We start from the raw sequence: 6,619 nt of genomic DNA, 5'->3' as shown, positions 1-6,619 counted from the left end.
CAATGATGCTTCAAGTAGTGCCTTCAACATAGAATTTGACTCATTATGCAGCCTTCAAAGCAAGCAGTACTACATCATTATGAGATAAGGTTTGTTGTAATTGATAAAAATTGTTGTTATTATGTGTGAATATGGATTTGATATGTATTTATATTGTGAGCATGTTTATAATGTTCTGTTGTCAATCATATGATGAAATTTGACCGGAATCACAACAAATTTGTTAAAACCCGTTATCATCTCCATACGTTGTAAGCATGTTTTTAATGTTTCAAAGTATTGTGATTCTTATCAGGTTACTAATGAGTAAATCTTCGCCACAGTTCCAGCGTTTAATGAATTTAGGTGTTTCTGTGTTAAAGCTTTCAGATTTTACTGTTATTACAAACAGTAAGTATAACTATGCTAACTGTATATATATAATTCTTGTGTTGTGCAATTTACAATAAGCTTATTTTGAGGTGGGATAGAACTGTTTTAGCTATTACCAGAGGTGATTTTGGTGATTTTACTAACTGTTTGTTATAAATTCAGATAACAATGGATCATCACCAACCACACCACAAGTGACGATCTACAATATTATGTGATTTATCGAGAAGATCACAACAGCCTAACATCACAGGAACTTTACTCAGAGGTAAGCTATTAAAAAAATATATTTTAATGTATCTCTTTCATATTAAAAAAATGAACATCTATATTCAGTGAAAATTTTAACCACACCAACGTACTTCATACGTTGCTCATTTTTTGTTGTGTGAAGGAAAAAGATAGGAAATTTGTTTTAGTTAATCAACAAATTGTACTTCTCAAAAATCGATTTTGTAGTTTTAAGTTGTTTTTCAATTTATAGCTAAAATAGGACTCATGTTTCTAAACTTAACAATAAAATATTTGAGCATGTTTTCTGTTATTTGACTGTATAGAATTAGAGGACACATCTAATTTTTAGAAAAATTGAACTAAAGCATTATGATAAAAATGCAATTAAAGGCACCCAATTTTTTTCCTTCTAACCAGTGCAAAAAACAGTACATTAGGTATACAGTTCTTGGGTACCAGTTCTAGCCAGTGATTTTATACTTTCTCAATCATAATAAGACCTAGGAAATGTTGAGAATCTCAAAGTCATAAAGCTTATCAGCAAGGTACATTATTGCACGGTACTTATCTTTTTTAGCCTTTTATATCGTTATTTCGATTCATCTTTGCCCTTCTCTTGATGACCAACTACTAATTCCTGCACCATTTTCTTCAAATGAACCTTGAGATCAATTGTCTTTTATTCACAACGTGTATGTATTGAATGGATTCTTATGTACCAGATATGATTTAGCCATTTAGGTGTGTCATGATGGGAAGACCATTTTAATTGAAGTTGTTTAAGAGGACTAGAACACGTCACTATGGGGTGCACCAAAAGGGCAGCGAAACAACAGACACAACAGCATCGCCTTATGATGACAAAAATTAGTATGAAATCATGGTTAAAGGTTTGAGAAGTGTTACAGTTGCGTTACTTTAGGTCAACTATCCACGTTCGTGGTACGTGAGAGTAGGACAAAGATTTCTCAAATTATAGTCCCTATTAAATTCTTAGTCGGGTTGGATAGCGGGGAGTCAAAATGGGTAATTTTGAGTGTGGAGTCAAAATAATCCCTATTTAATTCTTATTAGGCTTATCGTATTGCCAACCTGAAAGGGATAGGCTTGGGAATTTCTAATGGAGACTCAAGTTCAATTCCCATATATTGTACCTTAAATGAGTAGGTGAGATATTTATAACTTCTTTTTGCTTCTGTATGCATTGATGTTATTTCTACTTACCGATGTGACCTTTGTTTTATCTCTCATAGCATGAGGTACGTGTGTCTGGTCCGCCACTACATGTGTCACTTAATGAGGATCCTGCTAATTGCATCATGTCCAATAAAACTCAGGTAATTTTTTTTCATGTTTATATTTTTCGAATTGAGGTGGCAATGGTTGGGTTTGGTAATGGGTCATGTGGCAATTTTAGTTCATGGAGAAACTGGCCTGGTCAGGTTGAGCTGATCTATAACGCTTCATGTCCGTCTCAATGATCTATAACGTTCATTATCTACCCACCTTCATGTAATCAATCAAATGTGTAGTTAAATTTAATAGGTTTTATGTAAGCTGCTAATGATACGTCGATATTGGATGAATTTGTATAGTTACTATTGTTGAATCATTATTTGATTATGTGATGCTTCTACTTATTCGTTACATTGTAGTTGCTATATGCTTTGAATTTTATAGTCATTCTCATGCAAATGATTGTTGTTTTTGTGCTTATTTAGGTCTTTAGTCTTTCTGAAGCAAAAAAAATATTTTCTTCTTCCAACTTTTCAATCTTCCCATTCATTCCCTGTGGGTTCCTCTTCCTTCAATTCTTTCCATTCTGCCAATGAAGAATCAATAATAATTCTTAAATCTAGATTGGCTAATTGTTATCTGATAGAGCCTCCCATCTGTTTATGTTCATTTGTGTTTAAATATTTCTAATTCATTGTATGTAGGTGTTTCACATTGTAATCGAGACATTTGCGATTTATATAACTAATTATTAAGGCCCATATGGTCCTATATGATTCATTAGTGATTTGAGTTTTATACGTGGGTTACGTATTGATTATGATTCATTAGTGATTTAATTTTTACATGTGGCTTATCGTATCGATTAAAAAGTATTCTATTCAATATTTTTTTGTACTTAATGGCTTTGTTCCATGTTTAACCTATTTACGTGTATATCTCCGAGTTGGAAAAGATTTTAAAATGTAACTCAAAACTTGCTACTAAGCTGAGTTAGTAAAGGTTTTAGGCATGTAGCGTATTTTTACTTTATTTATTAGTTTCTTAGTGATTTTCTAAAATAGACATTATCCATCATGGTTAAAACGTGAGTAATAGATTCAAATTGATATCGTGCAACTTCTCGCAAGCGGATAGATAAAGCCGTAAACGTGAAAAATCACAAAGATAAATTGAAAATCTATAATAACTATGTCTGAAGATTGCAATTGTGTTTTTCATCTATCTAAAGTTCATTGCATACATGTAATAAACACATGTAATAAGAAGATTGTAATTGTGTTTTTCCATCTATCTAGAATTTATTGCATACATGTAAGTATATATAAAACTATAAACTTATAGGTCCATTAAAATAATTTTTTTTACATAGTCCCGCGAATTACATTTACCATAACAGAAAAAATCTTTACAAAGCACGTATTTGCTGCGAATTATTTCATACATTCTAAATTTCTCAAAGAAGAAACATTTTCAGGTGGAATTTAAAGGAATGCTATTGCTGACAACAAATTTTTCAAGAGAAGTTCCTGGATTTGCTAGAATACTCATGCGTACTTCTTGAGGGAAGAAGCATTTGGTTCGTTCTTTACTTCACGCAGAAATTTCTGAAGTTGTTAACCGATGGGCATGGTATGATGTTACCAAGCTAACAATGAATGTTTTAAGCCTCTACAAGGTAATTAAATTATATTTAATAATTATAATGTTTTTTGTAACTAACAAATACAAAAAGGCATCCAGATATCCTCCAAGCAATCACTCCATGAGTGACATAATTATAGGCCACCAATTATAATGTTACTACAATGATATTCTGATCATTTGTTTGGAAATCAAATTTATCACTGTTGTATTGATTAAATTGCATAAATGTTACAGATTTGTGTATTGCTTGAATAGTCTAAACAGTGACTTATTTACTTATTATATACCTCATCATTCATCAACTCCCCTGTCAATTTCCTACAAATGATATTTACCTTTTACCTTTCCAAATGATGTTGAATATCATGATGAAATATATACATATTCGCATGTGCAAATCTCGAAAAATGGCAAGATGCAGGTATCATATGATTTATTTGGAAAGAAAAATTATTATCGATATGGCTTATAATTTTAATTCAAATATTAAGTTAATAATAATGTAGTTTGAGTTATGAGAGTTGTAAATGGATTTGTGACATGCTGTTTGAAAGAACTGCACATAGTGCTACAACAAACAAAATAAAGCAAGGATTAATTTTTGTCCTTCATTTTTAAAAAATGAATGACCTCAACTCTTTGCATAAATTGATTCATAAATTGAGTAGTTAGCATATAATATAAATATGAAGTAGTTGAATGCAATATAGTTTTGTGTATTTATAAGTCAAACCGTCAGGGTTTGTTTTAGCTATTAAATCATTTTAATGGATGACAAAAGTGGTAATCCATGTGGTACAAGTTTTTATTCATGATTATTTGTTATTGTTTCAGGAGGTTTCTAATTTCTTTGCTAAGTTGATACAAAGTCTTACCAAAGAGTTATCGGCAGGCTGTTTCTGAAGTATTTGTTTAGTGTCAAGGAAAATTTGAGTTAGTTTCATACATATTGTTAGATATGGGCCATGTGGCAAGATATTAGGACAACTTAGGGCATGTTTACTTTCCACTTAATTGATTCTTAATCAAGTAAAATTGCTATTTTTTGTCGCTTAATATGCCACTTAATCTGAAAGTTGGTTTGTTTCTATGAGACATAGAATCAGACACATCTCCAGAATAAGAGGCAAATGGAATCAGAGGCCAATACAGAAAAAAGTAAATATCCCCTTAGTGATGTGGTAAAATGGGTTAGATGGGCCAGATTTGATTCACTTCTTTGTTCAGTTCTAAATGCTTAACCCGTTTGAGATAAAACAAGAGCCAAATCAATTCTGCTACATATCTTATGGGTCGGAATTGGCACCTTTACATAGTACTTATCTAGAACATGCCATTTGATCTTACAGAGAACTCGATCAATCTACTATCAATTTCTATTCATTTGAGCAATTTTGAGATGACCCAACTATTTTTAGCATAGTTCCTAATTTTTTGGGTGTATATGAGTTTGTTGATACTATTGGCGAATACAAGATAAGGATATCAACAGTGCATCTATTGTTATAAAAATATAATTATTTGATAATTCAACTTTTGATCCGATCCTTAAAAAAATCCCGCGAATTTGCGGGTCTTAAGCTAGTTTCTTAATAAAAAAAAACGGAAAATCACAGTATAAACTATTAATTCCAAAGTTTCAATCGTAACTGACATACACATATAAAGGTTGAATATTCAATATAATCTTTTAAGAAACAATTTCAAGAACACACAAGGTAGAATATTCAATAAGCAGTTTCAAAAATATACATTTTATTAGTAGAGTAATGTATATGTATAAACAAAATGATGCATCGTCCGTTACACTTGAAACTTGGAATGAACTTCTTATTTTGAAATTTTGTGGTAAGAAAACAATATAGCATGTAACATATGCTAATAAAAGAAAGGGTGATATGGGTAAAAAAAACACATACGACATGATCATTGACATAATATGTTACGGGGTAAAATATTTCGACGCAAAATATACAAATTGTTAAAGAGAGATCAATAAAAGTTAGAAATCAGTGACATAATATGCTATAATAATAATAATTAGATGCAAAATTTGGAGCAAGTAATATAAGAAAGGGTAATATGGGGATAAAATTAAATTAAATGGTAGTTAATATGGACAAGATGTAATTAAACGGAAAGCTTAGATTATTAAATGCTAGTTATCCTATGTCAGCATGGCATACACAGCAATTCCCTTTACATCTAACAAACCTAATTTTTTTTATATAACAGAATACGTTATTAATACAGTATTTAGTAATTCGGTGAACATTAGTTTGAATTAATTAATATTAAATAAAAATGTTACTCATTTTAAGAAATTTCGACCTCATTAAATGCACACACATTAGCTCAACCGATTCATTTAATCTTTTAATCGGGGACGAGAAGTCCATTGCAAGTTGATTATGGGTATCGAAGATTATAAAAAATTTGGTGAACTCATGAAGGATATCAAAGCAATGGGTTAGCCGCTTACAAGAAGAAAGAATGAGGGTGGCATCTTGGAACACCCGGGGCCGGTAATAAATCACGAGGCATTAAAGTTGGTTCTATGGTAATTCCTTTCATCGTAATCTCTTGTATTTCATTTACTCTAATGACTTCTAGGCTTTCTTCCATTTGGAGGGACGTTGTCAGCCTTCATTATGTCGATTATATGGGAGTGGTTTTAGGCCCTCAATGTTGATTATGAAGTCTAGGAAATGGAGTTCGTATTTCGTTTTCAAATGACATTTGGTTGGGGTGCGACGGACGCTTCATGCATTGTACCGTTTATGTCATTTCAAAGATGCCAAGTTTTAGGTTTGTTCTTTCTGCCTTATGTTTCCGTATCTCAGTTACATGGGATTTTCATGTTTCCTTCCCTTAACCTCAATTTGGCATTAGTGAGGCTGCACATCTATTCGTTATCCTGAGGTCGGTTTCTATTTGTTTTTCAAGCGATGACAAAGTGTTTCGGGTTCAAGCGTTGGTGTGGGACGTCAGCCGGAGGATTTTGATCCGGAATATAATGCTTAATTAGTTGTTTTATTTATGATTTCAACGTTTTGTACATGTAATTGTTATTTTTCAAGTGTATGTTCTGTTCGTTTTCATCAGATCCATCATCAGTTTGATGACGTGA

Source organism: Rutidosis leptorrhynchoides, chromosome 4, assembly GCF_046630445.1.
Source record: "Rutidosis leptorrhynchoides isolate AG116_Rl617_1_P2 chromosome 4, CSIRO_AGI_Rlap_v1, whole genome shotgun sequence".
Taxonomy (NCBI): domain Eukaryota; kingdom Viridiplantae; phylum Streptophyta; class Magnoliopsida; order Asterales; family Asteraceae; genus Rutidosis; species Rutidosis leptorrhynchoides.
Note: the sequence above shows the minus strand (reverse complement) of the source record.